General features: G+C 40.5%; 1 protein-coding gene across 1 annotated transcript in view; it reads right to left on the bottom strand.

Moving 5' to 3' along the window:
- Positions 1-19046, bottom strand: part of grm4 (glutamate receptor, metabotropic 4) — a 116284-nt gene extending 97238 nt beyond the window's left edge. Inside the window, exon 1 of the mRNA XM_041228958.1 lies at positions 17358-19046. The gene's annotated coding sequence lies outside the window, so the exon portion shown is untranslated. The remainder of the gene's footprint in view (positions 1-17357) is intronic.
- Positions 19047-22820: the final 3774 nt, after the last annotated feature.

Below are 22820 nucleotides of genomic sequence, written 5' to 3'. Positions count from 1 at the left end.
GGAAAAATCTATACAATGCCTCAATAAACTGTAATTCCTAGACATAATTCTCGTTGACACGGGGTAGCAGCGAAAGTAAAGCTTTTCTGTCGTATTTTCATTAATACTACATCTATCCTGGTCAGAATATTTTGAGATAAACCCTGGCTGATTTCCAATATTACCCAAAACTCGGTTACACATCATTACATTGTTATTATCCATAGTTACAATGTGTTTAACGTGTACATATTTTTGCGCGACATATCAGAAAAGGGGTTTCGAGTTAGGGTTAGTCAGGGTTAGGGTTAGGATTAGGGTTATATCATGTAAAATAATGTGCACATTAAGTACATTGTAACTATGCTTAATAACATTGTATGTGTAAGTACACGTGTATTTACTAAGTAACTACAATGTAAATACACAGTAGAGACACTTATAGCCAAGAAACTTATTGACCATCGTTTGGGGCCAAGTTTCACAGCTCTTCTGTTTAAGCAGCATTGAAAGAGGCCAACAGACATTATAGTCCCTCTGCACGATACACGGCCAGCACTGTACTGTATGCCCATAACCAATTCAAGCGCAATACGGTAAGCACTGCAGTTTAGCTTGTCAAGCGACTCCCTAATGCCTCTTCGCGGCCCATGCGGGGAGATTTCTGCTGGGTGCTTGTGTTGAGGAACACACAGCCAGTAATTCACTGCAGCTGCCACTCCTCCATCACTCACTCACACACCCCACCCCACACCCACCAGCTCCGGGTCGATCCAGACCATTGTTTCCTACTCTAGATCTTTGGGGACAAGTAAAAACCCAGGTTTCTATTATTTTTTCTATTATCGTTCTATTATTACACCAGAGTTTTATATTTGTATTTTACTTTATGCAAATAAAGGTAAGCGATGTATGTCAAACGCACATTGTCACAGACACCAGCTCTATATAGATAATCATTATCCAGATGGAAGGCACTGGCACGCATTCCGGAACACTAAACCAGGTGAAACTCTGTTCTTTTAGAATGCCAGATTCTTTACGGAATCTCAGGATACAGATATTTAGAGAAATACAAACTTTTTTTTTGCCAGATTGCAGCAGCTGTAAGATTTTTTAATTATGTGGGGAAAAAAAATTATGTGGTGATGGAATAATTCTTAATAATGTGTGATTTTAAATTAATATTAAACAAGTCTCAGACTCATAAAAAAAAAATGATATTCTCATAAAGAAAATATAAAATCCACAAATGTGTTCATCTTTATAAAATATTTAAAAAGTTTTGCTGAATCTTCTGCACAGTAAAATTAGGAATAAAAATCAGTTTCTCCAATTAATTATTAGGTTAATAATGTAGCAGCTGCTGCAATTATTTTTCCATTTTCTAGGCACAATTAGCCTAGGGAATTTCTATTATGTCTTTGAATAACGATTATTCAATGGATCATCTTTTTTTTTTTTTTTTTTTTTTTTAAAAGACTCTGAACCCTAAGGGAGTGATCATTATGGAAACAGAATTGATTCACCTTGCAATAAAATAACAAATTAGGGGTTAGGGGTGAGCCCAAGGGCAGGTAAAAATCCACTTCACCAAAATGTGGTTGTGTTTACTGCTGGCGTTTGAGAATAATTCAAATCCTATGAATCTACCGGAGAGGTGTGGTCCTCTTCCATCAAGCGCCAATACTTCCTTTATGAGCGCTACTGAAACCTTAAGCACAGTCAGCCTGCTCATCTAAACACTCCCTCCTCAGCTCTCCGGCGCTGTCACACTGCTCCTAACGATCACTCAAAAACAAGACAATAAGCAGTCTCTTATTCCTCGCAGAAGAATTCTGTACCCAGTATTTGAATATACCTGCAGCTCCTCCCCTGAGATTTCCTTCCCCCTGTCTCCTCTGATAAGGGGCCGAAGAGAGCAGACATCAGAAAAGCACGCTCAGAACGGGCTTGCAGTTCTTCCCCTTGTTCCATTATTATGGAAGCATCCTGGGTACTAAATTACACACAGATCCAAGGGGTCTGCAGAGCGATCAACAGTGTAAACAACACGCCTAAAAGAGGTTTTTGCATCTCAGGATTGAAGCACAGTTTCAAAGCAAAACGCTAAGGAGCGTGGAAGCAAGTTCCCAACCCTTTTGGTTCATGCAACGTTACTTGCTGTTTTTTTTCTACAAAGTATCTACAAAGAAATGAAGTGATATTTTGACACTGGTAGTCTATTGTGGTTCCATATCAGAAGCAGCCAGCGTGTAATCATATCAGAGCCGGTACACAATATCGCGATGCCATTGATGGTAATGCTGATGAGTCTGCATAGGGGTTTTTTCTGTTTAATACAGTTTAATAATGTTACCCACCCTACCTTACCAGAGGAAACATTGGGTTGTCCAAGGCTAGACTCCTGCATGGCTTGGCTAGGGTGTAAGCCATCGACATGCCCTAGCACTGCTATAATTACAAATAGTTACAATAAATAATTCAAACTTGCGAGAGCTGGAAGCTTGAATCATTTATTTGATTTGTACAATGAGAAATATTAAACCGTACAAGTGAAAAATGCTCACAGGCAGTGGAATGGGAGAAAGGGATGGTTTGTACTCTATGGCTTTGGGGGTTATACAACCATATTGCATTTTTAGGGTTGTAACCGCTCAAAGGTTGTATCATCTCCATGCAATCAAAAAGCCCTTCCAATCAGCATTTCTAGTCCTAGTTTTCTCTCTTGTGTGTGCAGAGACTGTGGCATTACGAAGGCACTCAAGTGAAACGCTTTAAGCCGTTGGTAAAAGTGTATCACGTGGTAACATTCTGATATTTCGTAAACACAGTGTTATGGCAAGCTATGTTGTAAAATGCCGCTTGTTTGTTGTTGCAGTGGTCTGGTCACGGTTTCTTCAGGGTATTACTTTCTCTTTTTGGAATTGTATTTTTTCTTTACTGAATGGAATTGCATTCTGCATTGTGCCTGTTCTTGTTTAAAACAGCTCAACCCTTTTGTTCAGAGTGTGAAATTGTCACTACAAGCCCACAGCTATGGCTTCTGTAATTTAGCCTCAATCTGAGGTTTTCTTTACTCTGTCAGAAAGGTCTGTGCATTCCCAGCCCATCCCTGAGCTTGTTCCAGGGCAGCCTGTCTTTGACTGCACATCATTACCAGCAGGAACAGGGTTCAGTGTTTCTCATTTCAAACGCGCGTTTCTTATTTCCCTCAGCAGCCTTCGCAACAGTATCAAGGCAGTTTTGAACTGTGTATAATTCAATAACATCCCAGAAACAATCCTTTTTTCCTCTTCCATCACTTTCAGAAACATTATCTCCTTGTGTTTTTATAATGGTTTGTTATCTTCGGTACAAATTTGGAAAAAAAAGTATTAAACCTAATCATCATTTAGTCTCTCTCTCTCTCTCTCTCTCTCTCTCTCTCTCTCTCTCTCTCTCTCTCTCTCTCTCTCTCTCTCCACAGTTTATGCTGTGACTGCTTGCTTTAGTGCTGAATCTAAGCATATCTGTTATATAAAAGTAATAATATATTGAAATAGTATAAACACATTGCTATGCACACATTCCCAGAGCCGACTGAACTGGTGTAGTCATGTGTTGTAAAATACAGCTTGCTGCCAGCATGCATTGGGCTCTATAGTGTATAACATTCAAATATGATTGTAGAAAGATTAGGACCTTGGTGGGGTGGTATATAGATGAAGTCCAGTACAGTGAAGTACAGTACCAGAGTGGATATAGAATCGGTTTCCAGTCAGTAAAGAATAAAAGGAAATAAAAGGTTTGTTTTCCAAGGCTCTCATTGCTGAGTTTCACACCTGCACTCCCAGATTGCATGCCAGCCCTCTTGCCCTGTGACCTCTCCCCTCCCCTAAGGGGATCCCCTATCTTTCTGCAGCGATCCAAGGTCGTGATGAAAGAGGGGCTGCAGAATCTGATCCACCGTCACAGGGGCCAGTACGCCAGGCTGGCAAGTGTGTTTTCTGCTTTGGAAATTCCCTCTTTGAATTCAGCTTTTGAAGGTGGGATAACCAAGTCTTTAAAAGGATTTATTAACACACTGTTTAGCTCTTTTTTTAATCTGAGGGGTTGGCAATTGTAATTCCTTGTTGGCCTCCTAGACGTCTCGTGGAATAGGTTGCAGTTGGCTAAAAATGCTGCAGCCAGGATGTTTACACATAGCAAGTCTATGTGTCACAGCTTTAAGGTCAATGTTCTTCCACTGAATTATTGCATTGATTTGTAACATTGATCCTTGTTTATAAGGCTGTCGCTGGTGTTGGTCCTCCATGTTTGCACAAGTTACTTCTTACTTATAAACAGCTCTAAAATCTGCCAGTAACAGTCTTTTGACAATTGGAAGAGCTCGATTAACAAGCTAAAAACATTTCGTTGTCAAGATCCTTCCCTTAGGAACTCCATTCCAGGTTCTATTTGAAAGTCAATCAATATATTTTTTGCAGTATAGAGCTTCTTTTTTGCTTGTGCACGAAGGCTGCTATATAAATGGAATTGCTAGGGTATGTTATATTACAAGACGTGTCTCACAACATTCAGCGTGACACCAGGAACTTAGAACAATCTGAACATGACAAGAAAACGAGAAAAACAGATTCAGCTCAGGAGCGACAGTGGTGCTAACGCCAAAAAAAAATGGATTCCCTTTGCGTAGTCTGTCAAAGTTGATGTTGCTGTAGGGTACCAAGCAAAATCTGGCATCATCATCAATAAAGGAAAGAAAGGTCACTACAAGCATGCCCAAACTACAAGACCTACTTCAGAGATTGCCTTTGATCTTGTTGTGTCCACACAGGGGGCATGGTTGACCTATATTGCCCAAAGGATCAAGGACACTGGGTGTAATCGTGTACTGAGGAAAGAGACATCATCCCCTCACAGCACAACCACTCACCCCCACTGCGTCACAGCACAGACCCAGGGAATGCTGCAGCCTGCACAATATATGTAAGTGCATAATTACATCAAAAAAGGGCTAGGATACGGGTTAGGGTTAGGGTTAGGGTTAGAGTTAGGATGAGGGTTATATCGTGCAAAAAGATTGACACAGTAAGTACATTGTAACTATGCATAATAACATTATAATTGTGTTCAAGCACACATGTATTTACTAAGTAACTACAATGTAAATACACGGTAATTAGAGACTCTTCATGAAAAGTGTTATCATCGGCCCCCTGCATTAACTGCACTAGCTGTGTTATGGTGCAGCACAGTCCAATATTAATTTGGCTTGTAATCCAGTTTCACACAGACAGTGTCTGCTGCTGTTCTGCAGCTCCAAAGACATTCACTGAGCCTTCCAGTCCCAGCACAGCAGGACTCTGGGCTCTGATCCCCATCGCTGTTTCCTTCTGCAGAAGCAGGTTCATTGCCCCAGACTTGTTTTCCTAACCTGTTTGATGAACGGTGCTTTAAAGAGATGCTGGGTCAAGCAGCACATTGACATTTCCTCGTACATTATTGATGCCTGTGTAAGGAGCTCAGTTAATGAGGCAGGGCATATTCAATAAAAGAAGGTCACGGCAGCTTTTTCTTCCCAGTCGTGCTGCGCTTGGTAACGCTAAACAGATGTCAGTTTGTAAAATTCTGACGCTCAAGTTGAAAGTTTAGAGCACATCACAAATCTGCTTTGTTACACAAAAGTTACACAAGCAGCTCAATTAACATGTTTACTCTGTTTTTCTAAATAGCCAATAATCACAGGTACAAATATAAAAACGTCGATATAATTTTTATCAAAGAAATGGGGTCACCAAAAGGGGTTGAAAATGCAAGAATAATGATCAAATGATAACCAAATGCATAACTGAACTGTAACCAATCAATTTATACGGTACAATTAGAATTGGAATCAGAATTGGAATCAGAATTAGAATTATACCAGGTGTGCCAAGGTTCTATCACAATTAGAATTACACTGTAATTGCAATGAATTACGAATTGCACAACTACAAGCGTAATTGACCTCAGGTCTAGAGACTCTGCAAGTCTCCCAAATATGTATTTAAAATGTTTCTTTTAAATCAGCATCCATTTCCAATCAGCACCCTCCACACACCGCTCCAACACTTGAAATAGTCTGGAGCTGAAGTGGTATGCAATTTAATCGAATGAAACAAAAGGCAAGTCTTTTTCTTTGTTTGAGCAAGTGAAGTTTTTTTCATCTGATGGATTGCAAAGATTTAGCAAGCAGCTTACAACCATTTGAGCAGATTTTTCATGAAAATTGATACTAACCCTAACCAGTAACTCAGTTATGACTAATCTTAAACTACCTGACATGAGCTAAGATTAGAGTGTCCACCACTAATCAGGGTCATTAACATATAACTATAACACAAAGGCTCATTTGCAGTGGAATTGCTCGTTTGTCATCAACACAGCAAATGCACCTCTTGATATTTTTCCTTGACCAAATCTTTCATTTCTGCAGTGTGTGCAAAAAGGGTACGGAGTGGTCATCTCATTACATTACATTGTAATTCCCAATGCAACTCTCTTGTTACCAGATGTAATTACAGACTATACCCATGTAATAACAAGCGTCCACCACTAGCTACCATGTCAGAGCAGGAAACAGGAAAGTTATAAAAAACCAATGTTATTGCATGGGCATGCCTGCACCACAATATAAAGCTATACAATTGCTTTATGGATCATCAGCTATGGATAATGAATGTTTGGCACCTTGCAAACCATTAGTATGTTGCTATTATAGCCTCTAGGGGTAGAGTTCAGTTGACTAGGGTGCAGACTGTTTCTAATGCACTCTTAATCAATGCCACCTGGGTCGTGCTGTCATCATGCAACTTACAGCATGTTGTATTTTTCCAACAGTAGCCTATTACAACCAATATATTCAGCATGGTTCATTACAGGGCTACATACTGTTTTTGAATTGCATAATGGATAAACAAACAATGCATGGTGGTACTGTACCAGGAATGAATTATTCATGAAATCTGTATGCAAGCTCATACACGCTGATGCAATCGTGTGCACGTCCTGCAGCTCCATCATGCCAGTCTGACACGATGACCTGTGGTTTGGGAGAACAGAGAGGCCTGTGCTTTAAATAATAGAATAGATTCTACTGCAATTCTGTATGGCATGTAGTGCTCATTTTCATAGCTAACCTTTAAAACATGTTAAAGCTGTTTCACACTGGTGTCACAGAGGTTGTGGTGTGGTGTTACCCATGCAAACACATGGTATGTTGCACTGATATTACACAGTAATAAACTCACAGATCTCATAATGGAATCCGGAATTCACTGGGGAATGTTCACTGACCCTGATGGATTCCACTGTGAAAGAATAGAGTAGCAATGCTACTCTAGTATCTAATAGTGAAGGGGTGGTAAACCATGGAAATCTTTGAGAGGAGAAAAAGCTAAATGTACAGGGGAGTTGAAGGAAGATGGCAAAGGAGAGGGGGAGCGAGAGAAATCCCCTCCACAGAAGACTTTCCCCTCTCAGGCTGCAGATTTACCAAATGCAATTTGAAAGGCATGGTCTGCTCTATTAAATAGCAACTCTTTGAGCCCATGTCAGCAGTATAACCTTCTCTCTCGCACCACTGTAATCTGGCGTTTGATGTCAGAGCAGACTGCATATTGGCAGCCAAACAAAGCACTCTATCAAGCTGTTAGTAGTTTTGGTGTGACCATTGATCAGAAGATGAATGAACTGAGGAAATGCCTGGGTGAGAGGGGTCACCATTTCTCCAATGAGAATCTACTCAAAAGGATCCCAACACTGGCATTATTTCCTTTTTAAAAAAACTTCCTTATTTGTATTTACTATACAGATAGATTAGGAATTGATTTTGTTCTCCTGGGTGAGAAAAGCAGACTATTTACCCTGCCCTAGTGTGAAGTCAACCATTGTCCAGTTTGCACTGTTTGTTTGCAGACTACCTCGCTTTTCCTATGCATTGGCTTTGCTTAACCGCACTCCTCCGACTTACGCCATGTGACATTTTGCAGTAACCTTGGTAAACAACAGGGTGTATTGAAAATGAAAAGGGAGAAGTCCTTGACTATATAAAAAGCTGAAAGCAGAACAAGATGTGCAAGTATATCTGTGAACCACTCAGCGCAGCACAAGCTGTTTACTGAACACTTAGCATCCAAGCCTTTTAGAAATCAGAAGGAAATATTTGGCCAGCAATTCATTCATTACTTCAGCGGGATGCAGCGCCTGGTTACTAATCATGTTAACTTCGCTCTGCCCCCTGAGCAGCAAGGTGCAGCTGAGGGGACAGTGAGGATTGAAGAGTGATTCCTGGTGTGTGCGCGTCAGCCGTCAGGAAATATCAACAGCTGTTCCAGCCGTGACTGGCCTCTATATCATTGCCTGCCTGTACACCCCTGGGGACATATTTCATTGGTCCTGCCACACCAAATTCAACAGCAGGCCAGCAGGCATGCAATGGGCAGTTCCCAAGGAACCACTGGCAATTTGCCACCCTCCTGTGAATGCTATCTCTTCAGATACCAGACTTTGTTGACTATGCAGTTGGTTTACGTTCCCCCAGCAGTACCAATTGAAATCAGTAGTTAATTACTGTACATGCAGTGGTGTAGTCCTGAATCTGAAGATGCCGGAACGCCACTAAAATATAGATTTCTTAAACAAGAACTATTAAACAAATTCTCATTTTATTTGTGTATTACATTGAACTCCTAGTAACACCTCTAATAATCCATCTAGCTTATTTCTACAAGTATTTCAACAAAGTGTCTTTCTCCATCTTGTCTGAACGCTTTGCTTTATTTCCGCGGCTGTGTGTGTCAGTGGCTTCGTTCGCTTTTGTGGTCCAGAGTCGCAGTCGACGCTCTGCTGCTGTCACCTTCGTCAGCATTTGCAGCCTTCCTGAAGAAGTAGTTTGCAATACAAGAAGCTCCAAATGCTCCTTTCATTCCATCAAGAAGAACGAGACAGTTGTGCGGGAGAAGTGAGCAACTCAGCTTGCCTATTTTGCGATTTCAGCCTCAACTACACCACTGCTGCTATAGAAATAGCACTGGAACGATGGCTACACCACTGGCTAGATAGCATCTGCTGCTTTGATCCAAGTTTGCTTTTGCTTCTCTGGCAATACAGAGGAAAGATGTTTTGGCTGGTCTATGTTACATATGTTTATAGCAGGCAGCTAGAACCAAAGAGCTCCTGAACTCAATAATACTGACTTATTAAAAAATACAAATGTACAATATTTGGATAATTGCAATAAGAATCATCCAGCAAGACTGCAATCATCACAGCAAGACTACAGTAACTTAACAGCAAGCTGTGTAACAGTAGAGGACCCCACCACCCAGGCTGACTGAGATTCACTCTCCGCTCATCCTAACTTGAGCACTGGGCGTCTTAGTTTGTAAACAGACAGAACAATTACTCTGCCTACATATCTCCACAGGACGCTATTACAGTGAGGTATCATTTACAGATGATTTACTAGCAATTATTAAATAAATAATTCACAGCCTGTGCCATTTGCTTTGTAAATGTGTATCTACAAACATGACTTATTTATTTTCAGGCACGCAGCATGATTAATAAATTAGCAAGCCTTATTCACATGCTAATATAATCTAGATTAAATATTAACAATGTTTTATAATGAATTGCGTTGTGAAAGAAACGACTTCTAATATAAAGCAGCCTACTGAATGGATCATCTTATTAAATGAGAGTTCGGGAGTGCTCTCAGTAGAGGTAATATCATTACTGTTCCTCCTTTTCTTCTTCCGAAGATATTTCGATTGTATTTGATGCTTGGAATTTGCAGATATTTCAAAGGCAATGCTATCAAAGAGAAGTTTGCAGCTGTTTCCTGCTGTTCAATCACTTCACATGTCCTAGTTCAAACTCAATTCAAATGATCCCACTGCAATCATGCCATGTGACCAACTGTTACCCAGGCGCAGCGTTTTATTTAAAATCTGCGAGCGGCACTGCATTGTGCTTATATTGCATTACCATTATTATTTCATATTTCACTGCAGAAGTAAAGCAGAGCTTGACTTTATATGACATGAGCGGTCTCAAGGTGCTTTACAGCTACTGTGAGACAGCGCCCCCTAGAGATGGAAAGGCGGCAGCGTAGTTTGCACCAGCAAACATCACAGCTCTGCTCGTTATTTTTTCGTCCCAGATTATAATGCCGATTTTTGGGGAAATTGGAAGAGGTGCAATTTAGTCCAACCTTGCTTATAAAATCTCACGGGATAAGATGAAAACGCTACGAGCACAATTGCAAGATTACTTTTAGTGGCTTTCACAGCACCCCTGTACCCTTAATAATTGTGCTCTCAAAATCTTGTCTAGCACCATAAGTACACTGGGTACACCAGAGTGTAACAATTAATCTGCACCCCCTGCAACTCTCTGCTTCTCTGGTGTAGCAGATGTACTAAGGGGTTAGACATGACTCTGACAGCTCTAATGGGACCACACAGAGGTGCTTTACATTCCACGGGTCTGAAAACTTAACGGGAAATGCTACAAATGAAATCTTATCCTTATTGCATGAAGGATCTGCCTGTGATGCTCCGGTACAATGGAATTCCAATACAAACTTTTAAAAACATTGCCAAAAATAAAAGCTTGTCCCTGTTTAGCATTCCTTTCTTCTCGGCTGAGACAGCGGTTTTGAAGTGCATCTTAATCCATTTCCTAAATGAACCCTCAAAGGACGAGGGTGTGCGCTGTGATTAAAAACTGGGGCTCATTTATTTGTGGTGGTGGGCTATAAAAATTACCATTCCCCTGCTTGCAGGCAGACGTTAGTAAAGAACTTGCCTGCGCTGCCACCATCCATTATTAATCATGATTAATAAGTAAATAATGAAATCTAATTATCTGTAAGTCGCAAGGAGCAGAGGCAGGACATGCATGCTTTTAAATGTAATGAGCTGCTATAGATCTTCTTGCAGGTCTTTGTGAAGCAGCTGTAGTGGCAATAAATGATGCTCTCCTTGACTCCTACAGACACAGAAAACAAAATTAAAACAGGAAATAAAGACCATTACCCTGAACTCTTTATTTCTCCTTACATTGAAAACTGGAACCTAATCTGCCTGTTTCCGATCTGGATTACGTTAAGAGCATTGTAGTGACAATTCGGAGATCCCAAGGTAGTCGGACAACTTTCAATTTAATTCAATGGGTTTTATTTATAGTGCACATTTTATACCACAGCATCTCAAAGCGCTTTACATGTCAGGGAAAGATACAAAACTATGCCATATCAAGAAGTAGTATCGAATAGTAAATCATTATTATAACAACGAAAAAAAATCTAAACGAAACAATTGAAGAAAACAAGAAATTAACAAGAACGATAGATAAAACACAATGTCTGAAAACACAGAGATAAGGATATAAAATAGACGTCTCTAATAGAAAAGGGCAGGGAGGTCCAATATCTGGGGGCAGTATAACTAAACCTGCTTTCTCCTGTACGATTCAATTTCATCTTTGGGAGGCACAAAAGCTCAGAGTTAGCTGACCTTAAAGTGCACAGGGCTTTATATGAGGACAGAATCTCTCTTAGGGAATCCAGTGCCAAGATCATTCAGTGCTTAATATGTCAATAGTAAGATTTTAAAATCAATTCTAAAACGCACTGGAAGCCGGTGCAGGGAAGCCAGTACAGGAGTCATATGAGCCTGTTTCTGTGCTCTAGTGAGACCCATAGCAGCTGCATTCTGAACAAGCTGCATACGTGACAAGGAAGGACCCAGAAGTCCAGCGAATAAAGCATTGCAATACTCAAGTCTAAACTAAACAAAAGCCTGACGTGACTTCTGAGCATCTGACAGAGAAAGAAAAGATTTGTCGAGGTTTCAAAGATGATAAAAAGACACTTTTGTATTTTTTTTTTAAATACGGGTAGTGTATAAGCCTCAAAACAAACAGGAATCAAATATAACCTCCAAATGATGTTTAAGGAATTATCTTCAATGAAAGTGCCACGGCACACATTCTGTACTAAATGACAAGAGTAGCACGTGGGTGCTTTAGTAGAAAGGTAACACAGCGCTAGCCTAGGACTCTGCTTGGGATACTTCAAGGTAACGTACTGGTATTAAAATATTATTCCAATGGTAATTCTCAAGGGACCTGTCACAATTATTCTGATTTTTTTTTTTTCAAAATAAAAGATGTTGGTTGATTTACTTATATATATATAAAATAGCAGTGCTGTATTTCATTTTGACTGTTATTGAACCTCACCTCCCACCCCACCCCTTAGCTGCTGTGCTGCTTACAAAATACTAGCACAGCATATTGCATCCATTTGTGTTAGTAGAGAATATGTTTGCATAAAAATCAGTGCAGTGCTACTGTGAAATATTAATGGGAATCAGCTCTAGCAGAGCCAGAGAGCACAGGAGGAACCATGTTTCCTTCCCTGGATTTTCTGCCTGGTTACTGCTCCACAGCCAGAGGTGACGTGCCAGGGAAGGGTGGCAGCTTTGCCATGGTGCAGGTGAACACTTTCCAAGTATATCGAATCCTGTGCAGCCCCATTCGTTTTTAAGATACATTTCCCTACCGTATGGCCTGATAATAAGGTTTGGCTGGGCTCGGGAGATTGATTAAGGCTCTTAATAGATTTACAAGAGGCTGTTCTATGTTGCATTTCCAGGTGGAGAGGAGCTACTTCCTGTCTGAGTTTATAGTTAGCTAAGATCACGTAAAATTAAAAAGGATGCCAGAACAGCAACTGACATATAATCCCAATATTGTGGAACGGACAGAATAATGGACTGTTAGCTCATTGCAGGTCTAGTGCCCGTTCACTCTGTGTCTCCGTTATTGCAGTTATCACAAACCCCGCAGCTATTCCCCGGTAAACTACAAACCATAGCAAATTAAGCACAGAAAACAGGAAAACAGCCAATCAAATATAGAAAACAAATTAGTCAGCTTCTGAAATTGGCCTAAAACAATCCTCAGACTGAGCTAAAAATAAATCAATTAAAAAAAAAAAAAACAATTTGCACACAGTTGTAAATAATTTCACTCTGACTAAATTAACATTTATATATATATATAGTTTTTTGTTTTTTTGATGCTACATGTATTTATAACACATTGCTTCCTGTAGATTTGCAAAACAGAATGTAGATAATGAAGTGTGAAATTAGGCTTCTCTGAAATGTAATGTGCAATATAGTATTTTACTTAATGAGGTGGCTGTTCGTGTGCAGCAATGAACGATACAGTTTGTCCACAATACTGGACACCCTTGACACAATCCTGTCACTGGGGTGGAGATCCACCAATGGCCACCAGGCATGGATGGGAAGAAGGAGCATCTAAAACACCAGCAATGCTCAAGAAGATCCTTTCCTATTAAACTAGATACCTCTTAGCAGTGACAATTTGTCTGCTGAGGAGGGACAAGCCTTGATGGGCTGAATGGCCTCTTCTCTGTAATTTGTTTAGCTATGGATACAAGCCAATCCAATACAAATGTGTTTTTATATAGCGCATTTCACACCATGGCATCTCAGAGCGCTGTACAAAATTAAAAACAAGGCAAGAGAGCTCACGTGTACAACACACTCCAGCTACAGCCAGCTATACAAACGCATGTTAAAGCAAAGAACGTTTTCAATATTTCGACGTAAAAGAATCCAGTGTTTCAACCTGCCTACTAGAGTTCCACAAACGAGGAGCACAACAGCAAAAAGCTCCTTTTCCAGCTGGTTTACAACGAGTTTTTGGAACTGCTAAATGTTCTGCATTTCCTGATTCGTAAGCATATGCCAACTGAAAAGCCACTACTGGCCCTCTATCAAAAAGTGTCTGTTAGTCGTGGTGTCATGGAACCAGGAGACCAGAGGCACAGTGTTTAAACTGAAGTACATGCTACAGACCATGGGGGGGGGGGGTCTAATTTTCTGTCCAGCCCTGTATGTGCTGTATATGTCTGTTCATTGTTCCGGTTTTCAAAATGTTTTACATATAAACCCTTTTTCCTTCAATGTTCTCAATGGCCCGTCTCATTATCAGCTGATTGCTTCAGCAATGTGTTTCTTTATTGTAAATAGCTGAGTGTTAACTGCTGTAGCGCAGGTAATAACTGGTGTTAGGATGACTGATGCAGTGGAGTCAAGATTCCTGCAGCCCCCGAGGAGCTCATTTACAAAATAAGACATGATGTGTCTCAGAGTTTCCCGTGCTGTGTACAGACACACACACACACACACACACACACACACACACACACACACACACACACACACACACACACACACACCGCAACAACCAACACATTCAAACACCCCATGGGCCTTATTCTGCTTGACAGTTTAAATAAAGGCTTGCAGGTGTGGCTGGGCAGTGCTGTGAGATGCATTGCAGTAACAGATTCTGTTCCCTGGTGGTGAGATGAGCTTCAAAATCTCTAGGACCACAAATACAGAGCACGACTTGCACATTGGCTGAGAAGAAACAGTCAAGAATCCGTTTATGATTATCAAACTTTCTTTAATGCCTCAAAATGAACTTAAAACACGTATTTTTATGATGAGTAAGGGGGGCGGGTGCTTTAAGAAAAAGACTTTAAAGAAAAGGAAAATGCTTTAGAGAAAAAGGAGTTGTTTACTCCAGCCACATAGATATTACACACGAGGAACCATCCTTTCCAAAAGTTTATGATAAGGCATATGCACTTCATTGTTTTTAAATATATATTCACTGCTACTCTTTGGAACTGATTACTGTAACAATGTACCCATAGTTGGAATGTAAACCTCCATTTGGAGTGACCGAGCTATGATTTGCAGAGATCACTGGGCTGTGTTGCATTGATCAGCTATGCACATAGCAAGCATGCTGCCTGCCCTGGAAGTGACTGCACTGCCCTGACTACAGCTGATCCAATACAGAGATGATGGGCTTTGCATTCCAACAGTAAATTCTGATAACTGTCTGCATTGTCCAGAAACACTGTAATACCAGCAGATGGTGTGGATGCCCATATATACAGTACGTGCATATACTCGCTGGTGAAGAATCAGCTCTCTTCAAAGAGAAACAGAGAGAGAAAGAAAGATGCAGAGAGAAACAGAGAGGGAGAAAAACAGAGAAAGAAAGGGAGTGAGAGGGAGGGAGGGAGGAAGAGGGAGAGAGAGAGAAACAGAGAGGGGGATGGAGAGGGGGAGGAAGAGAGAGAGGGAGAGAGGGAGAGAGAGAGGGAGAGAGAGAGACAGAAGCTCTCTAAGTGACTACAGTTCACTGCTGTGAACTCAACAGCGATTGCAAAGATAGCATCTATTAGTGCTGCACTCTGTCTATTAAACAAGGTGCATGCAGAGGGGTGAGAACAAGTCTCCCACTGCACTGCAGTTTGAACTATTGCTGGTTTGACTGTGAGTTTAGAAAGACACACCTGAGCTGCACAATGTAATTAATTTACGTTACAGTGTAATTAATTTACGTTACAATGTAATTCATTGCAGTTACAATGTAATTCATTGCAGTTACAATGTAATTCATTGCAGTTACAATGTAATTCATTGCCGTTACAATGTAATTTATCACAGTTACAATGTAATTAATTACACCTGTGTAATTGTAATTGTAATTGAACAAACTAACTGGCATTATAAGTATATGTGACCCCAGCTTTGCTAGATATAGGGTTTATTTTTTTCTTGCACTCTATTTTTACTGCTCTGGTTTTTTAAAAGAAATTTGCCACAAGCTTCCCTTTCATTTTTAATTGATAGTAAAGTCCCAGTGTTTTTTTTTTTTTTTTTTTTTTAACAGGGGTAATGCAAATTAAACTTATATACGTGTTACACTTCATTACCAAAATGCTGGTGGGAACTGGCGCGTTTACCAGCACACTGCCTATAATACGTGCACAACGTAATGTGAAGACTGAATATATGCATCGATTTTGCAATAGTAAGAATGATGAATATGTCATTATTATTATTATTATTATTATTATTATTATTATTATTATTATATTATTATTATTATTATTATTATTATTATTATTATTATTATTATTATTATTTTACATAAACAGCTTCCCCAACTCGAGTACCTGACTGAAGACCTGAGGTAATCAAATGCAATAAAATAACAACTTTTTAAACAAGATGTTTACAATACATAAATAAACTGTTGAGTCAATTTCTGACTCCAGAGGGCGAGAAAGTGAGCGGTGCTCCACTGGCTCCTGTTGATTTCTGTGTTCATTACTTACGGTGTGCTGCTCCTTACGGTTGCTTTGGCAAGCCAAGCCAAGCATGTTGCATACCAAAGAATACCCCGCGGTAAACGAGGCTGCGAATACTGCTATTCTGTCAGAGATAAACCAGTGTGTTTAAAAATGAAAAGATGCAGTTCTTTTGCTTCGCCTGGTTTGCTGGTGTGTGCACGGATTAATTGCGGCGATAGGAGTAGCTCGAATTGAAAAGGAGAGAATGAAAGAGGAGAATAATCTATTGGGTTCCCGGGAATAGCTCATCTAAATGAAAATTTTAAATTGCTTTATCAAAAATAGCCGGAATATATCCAAACCGGGAGGGGGGGAAGGGGGGGTGGTTGGTGTTGAGTAAAAACTATCAGGGCGCCTTCAGTTCCATTGTAGGATTTCAATTGTCTCTGCAACAGCGCGCGCAGTTATATACTTCCAGAACTGTTCAGCGTGCAATTTGATTTTAAAAACAATTACAAATGAACACGAACAACTGGATTGGAAACGCTAACTGGCAAGGAAACACTCCAAACATTGTGAAATGGTCCAGTGAAAAAGTTTCGACTAAGGCAAAAGATCAATTTTAAAAAAAGCTGGATATGTAGACTGCTTAATCCACAACTAATCCCATGCAATAGATACGTTGTTTCACATTATGTAACGCTGCTGAGGTAATCCCATGCAGGATCACATCCTTGAACAGCAGTATACGATGGCCTGCTTAAACTATGAGCATTCACAAATTAAAAGATTATGCTCTGCTGCTTCGTATCAGGGGACCCGCAGACCTCTGCATGTAAGTGATGCAGCGTTTCCGAGAATCAGAAGGAAAATAAATTAGCATCCTTTACCGGTGCATCAGACTAGCCCAGGTGCGGGTTTCCTATCCTGCTAATAAACACCGCTGTATAGCTGTTCTTACTATTGTATTACTGCTTAAAATACTCATTCCACAATGATATAGAATAGACGCCTCGTACTGCTTTTTCAAAATGTGCAATGCAACGATATATTTAATCAGGATAATCTGCAATATTTTGAACATATGCTACATATTAGTTTGTCATGCATTTTGATAAAGTATAGTGCATATAATAAGGGAATGATATCATACCTCTGATACGAATTCCTTGGGGGGGGGGGGGGGGGTCATGTCAGGCAATCCAAAATTCCAGGGATGATGCTACAGTCGTGAATGAGCAGCACTGGGGCGAATGCATTGACAATACGTTCCCTCTCCCGTCTTACAATTCATCAGCGTTCCAGTCAGTATAGAAGCCCGCCTTGCTCAAGCCGTTTGCAGTGCCCCTCTGCCTTCTCAATGCGGAAAGATGCTGAAGCGAAAAACTTGTGGCTTTGTTTGAATGTATATGCTTTTGTTTCAGTCATACGTTCTGCCCTCTTCTATGTCAGCCAGTTGAATGCATGTCCAAACGAACATCCCGCTATAAAATGGGCCAGAGATTATTGTGAAAAAAATGAAAAACAACAAAAAACAAAAATGAGATGCGCTGTCCACGAAGCAGTGGTGCTGAAACTCGACTGAAATGAGCGTGTTCTGTTGTTTCTTTTTTTTTTTAAGTGCAGCGTTCCTTCAGAGCTCCTGGCTTACGATGCTGAAAATTAGCCCTTTACGGTTTACTATATGAAATCCTCTATCAAGCTGCTGTACTTAATCTTGTAATGCTGAGATTGACTGGCAGTGAGAAATGATTGATGTTAGCAGAGCGCACTCCCCCGCTGAAGCTGAACTAGACTAGTAAGTCATTGGTTTCAGCTCTGCAGATGTCGATGTCAAATCAAATGCATTAGACACGTACAATACTGTTATACAGTACTTCAAGCCCTGTTGCCACTTCTGTTATTCCAGAATGTAGCTCTAGTGCTAGAAGTGGGAGCGGAGAACATCATGCACACACATCTTGCAAATGATTTGTGAAAATAGTCCGTTCTTCACACTCCACTCTGCCACCGCCGGAAAGAAAAAAACAGAATTGTTGAGAAGATCCAAACTATATGTTTCAAAAACGATGCTTAGGATTTGTTTTTCTTCCTGAGCCTTTAACATTCCGTTTTTTTTTTTTTTTTTTTTTTTTTTTTATCAAAGTTTATGGAAATTTCACCGAAGTCGGTTCCCCAGAAATTAATGTACACCGTGGAGAAATTGGAATTCCGAGCTTCGTTTCATTATATATAGATACAGTGGTAGTTCCACAGGTGTGCATCTAGATCCGGTGTGTGCTACAAAGCGCATTCGGAGTATCCTTCCGTCTGTTTTGCAATATGGGGGGGGTTGATCGCTGCTTTGAAACAGCGCCGGTTGCTACTGCATAGATTAAGTTGAAGAAAGCACACACATACTATTGCACTGTTACTAATTCTACAGAAGATTTTGTGTACCTGAAATCGAGCGACACAAAGCTTGATGAAGGAGGTCCCGTGGGTGGATAAAAAAAAACTACAATTGGAATCCTTTAGAATTTTTTTTTTTTTTTTTAATGATAAGCTTCGGCTTCCAGCACACTGATTCCGTAGTCACTCGTGCAGCTGCAGACTCGCAGTGCCCCTGTGTCGAAGCAGCTGCTGCTGCTCACGATGTTACAGCGCTGATATAATGCAGCTGCCGTGTCGGCTGTGAAAAACTGCTGGTTGGTGAGGAAACCAAGCCCTAGGTAATCTGGACAGTATGCATTGGTGGAAGCCAGTGTCTCGATAGTGCTCTCGGATCACATACAACCTCTGTACTGAATTAACTACACTGTATGCCCAGTAGTATTCTACTCGTGGCGTCTCCGAGGGGCAATTCTGTTTTCATCAGCCAGTGCAACACTCTTGTGCTCGAGGGGGTCTGGGGAGGATCAGCGGTGCCCCTCCCCCTCGAAGTGGGTCGGGGGGGGGGGGGGGAGGGATGAGCGGGGTGGGGGGGGGGGGGCGGGAGCGGGGGGGGGGGGGGGGGGGGGGGGGGGTGGGGTGGTGGGGGGGGGGGGGGGGGGGGGGGGGGGGGGGGTGGCGTGGGGGGCTCGCCCTGCAGTCTGCGCCTGTATTCAAGCAGCAATACACACACGAGGCACCACCCACACAGTAATCGTGAATGCGTTCGGTTGTCTAACGCAACCATGGGAATTATGACCTACTGAATTGTTGAAAGTGCTCAAAACCGTGTTTTCTTTTTTTTCCATTATGTAGAAGACACCTGGGAATTGGATAACACGGGCTAGTAATAGTCTTTCTTGCGGCGCTTGTATTAAAATAGTTTATTTTTTTTTACTACATCACATATTTGGGTGCATATAGGTATATATATAATATATATATATATATATATATATATATATATATATATATATATATATAGATAGATAGATAGATAGATAGATAGATAGAGAGATAGATATAGACATCATCCACATGGGAGGAGTCATACGCAAAAAACACTCATTATCATATAATAGACGTATCCCCCAAACGCAACACCACACGACCATCAGACAGTAAAAATAGACATAATGAAGCGTTCTTCCCTTTGTATAAGTTAGTGATCAGTAGATGTGCAGCCGCACGAAGAGCACAGCTTGTGGTCTTTATTAACTCTACTGTGCACAATATTTTTTATTTTTTATTTTTTTTTGTCTATGGGTAAAATATCTGGACTGCCTTCCTATGCATCGGGACGCCTTCCCATCGCAATTACTGCATGTATAAGCTGTAAAGGGATTTGAATATTGGAGATGAGGGTCCTAACCAAACAACTATACAAAAGCATCAAACGTTAAATGATAACCGGGGGAAAGGAAGAGTCATAGTCGCACCATGTATCTCAAAAGCTATAAACAAAAGAGAGGCAGGACGATTTGTTTTTTCCCTGCAACAAGCAGCGGCGCCATTTACAACAGGAACCTAAATGGAGGGTCATTAAATGCCAGTAGCCAGAATAGCAGCAGACGTTTGATTTACTTTATCTTTTCAAGGTGTTTGCATTTATCAAGCGGTCAGATGGACCTGCTCCTAAAATACCTGGGCATGTCAAATATATTAGACACATGCTGGTATACAGTACTCTAAACAGAATGCATGCTGTGGATGAAGCTCTGGTGTTAGCAGTAGGAGCGGTGAACGTCATGCACACAAACCTTGCAAAAGGATAGTCGGCGGTGTACTGCATGCGACGCAATATTTATCATCCGCACGAATCAATATGATTCCATCACAACCCGCCTAACAGACAGCCCTCTGTTCACCTTTGGAAGATTTAATAAAATAAGTGGTTTCCTGGGCGCTTATAATAGATCAGTGTGGTTTCTTCTAGCTTTACAGAACCGTTCACGCTTACATACCAAATAATATACACTTGTAGTTTATAAACGGGGTCCCACATGGAATTAAACCGTGAGGAATCCGTTTGGGATTCCATAATTAGAATTTAGAACACTTTGGTTTTACTTAAACACAGTCCAGGTTTCAAGACTTCAATGGCTCATGTATTCTATATTGAACGCCCAACACTGTTTTCGGTACTTTAAGGTCAAATATCATATATTCAGCTTCCTACAAAAATTCTCTAAGAACGGAACGACATTTGTTTTTTGTTTTGGTTTGGTTTTTTATTATTATTATTTTGTCCAATAGGATTATGATTATATTACATGTCATTTCGTCAAAATATGCCTATTATGCACTTTCCCTTAAAACCTGTAAAGTGATATCTACTGCACTTTCCCTCCTCTTCACATGCATTAAAAACGAGGACACGTTTTACAGTATCAGAAGATCAATATCCACGTTAATGCTCGTCATATCTAACAATACAGGGGCAGCACTTCAATTCACAGAGATCTCCTGTGTGGAGGCGCCCGTCAATTTCACTCCACTATTGGTAAATGAAAGCTAATAAATAAACCTAGTGGGTGAGGTTGTCTGGTTGACTTTGAAAACCTTCCCATTCATAAAGCATTTTGTGGCCGATTTGAAGTTCAAGTAATTATAGAACAGCAATTAAAATACGTTTGTGTAAATCTCTATGAAATATCATCACATTGATTCTTATCACTTTTTCCCCCAAGATATCTGCAGTGTCGCTGCAATAATCTGTATTATAATACGTTATTTTGGACATGTTATGCAGGCTGTCCCACTGCAAAGTTTCTGCGTCCAAAATACGGTAACAGCCACTAGTTTTCTTTGCATATTCATGCGTTAAAACGCATAGTCTACAGTCATTAAAAAGCACGCTTGTTAAAGTGTTATCTCCCTTGTCGTAGTTCAGCGACAGAAAATACATTTAATCCCTTTCAAAGTAATTTAATATTGTCCTAATCCTGAAAGAACACGTCTGTGACTAATCGAAATCCCCGTTACGTGCAGTGACAGATTGAGACGCGCTGTCGCCATCTCCCAGTCACGGTGCGCTCGTCTCCTGCATCACACATCTTTCCTATTCGCGATTCGAAGGAGAGAGAAGGGGGAGGAGGAAGTGGATGGGAAGTCTTGAGATCTTGGTGTTCTAGAGACTTCTCTTTTCATGCTTAATAAAATTGTGGGGGTTTTTTCTGAAGGTTTCAGGCGCCGTCTATTGCTTGAATTTGCACCCTCTTGGATTTGTCAAACCGAGTTTTCTAATATCCAATTTTTTACGTGCTTAAATATATTTGGTTATTGTCCCCAATAAACAGTACGGGTAGATTCAATTTAAACTAAACCTCTTCTGCTCTCCCTTGTTGCTCTACATTTAAATTGACGCCTCATTCTTCCGCAAAATATAGAGAATTGCGAGAGAAATGTATCCCACGGATTCATAATCACTTTATATAAAACGTGTGTTTAGTATTTGTGTGCGTTCATATAAGAAAACGGGTTGTTTAGTTTTTAAGAAAACAAACCACGATCTACGCCTGCAAATGTCATCAAACAAATATTAAAGATATATTACTATATCACTCCTGTCTTTGTACCGGTCTAGGTGGGCTACTGTGTATACATCCCTTCGAGGGTTTTTTTTTTTTTTTTCATTAAAATTTTGCTGACAAAATAATGAATCAAGTTAGTTGAGGTTTGAGTCACACAAACAGCCAGAGGAATGAATGTTCTATTTTAACGTTTAATAATAAACTCCAAACTCTAAACAGTGGAAATACATTGGGGAAAGATGGTGCATTGTCAATGGTACTATGGGTTTGGCTCAAGTCTCAAATTATCCAGTCATATGGGCACATCACTAAATCACCACACAACTTGGCACTGTCTATAAAAGGCTAATATTACACAGCGGTCCTGTCACAATACACACTGGTCCTAGTATGTTACTGCAATGAATCATCGTTGGGTGTTGACTGCTATTGCAATAAATATAAGAGCCACTGCAGTAGCATTCTATCACCAGCTTGTTCCATTGTAGCTACCCTCGTGCTACCATTGCCCCTCAGCACACAACCGATCCCAAAGATGTAATTCGGCAATGGCTGTTGGCAGTCTATTTAATTGTCATAACCATCTGGCAGCACTGAAGTCTGACTCAGTCTTATACCCTGTGCATGTTCATAGTTACCAGGCTACGCTGCCTCCAAACCATTCCTAATTACTC

This window comes from Polyodon spathula, chromosome 25 (genome assembly GCF_017654505.1).
Source record: "Polyodon spathula isolate WHYD16114869_AA chromosome 25, ASM1765450v1, whole genome shotgun sequence".
Lineage (NCBI taxonomy): Eukaryota > Metazoa > Chordata > Actinopteri > Acipenseriformes > Polyodontidae > Polyodon > Polyodon spathula.
Note: the sequence above shows the minus strand (reverse complement) of the source record. Positions and strands in the feature narration are given on the sequence as shown.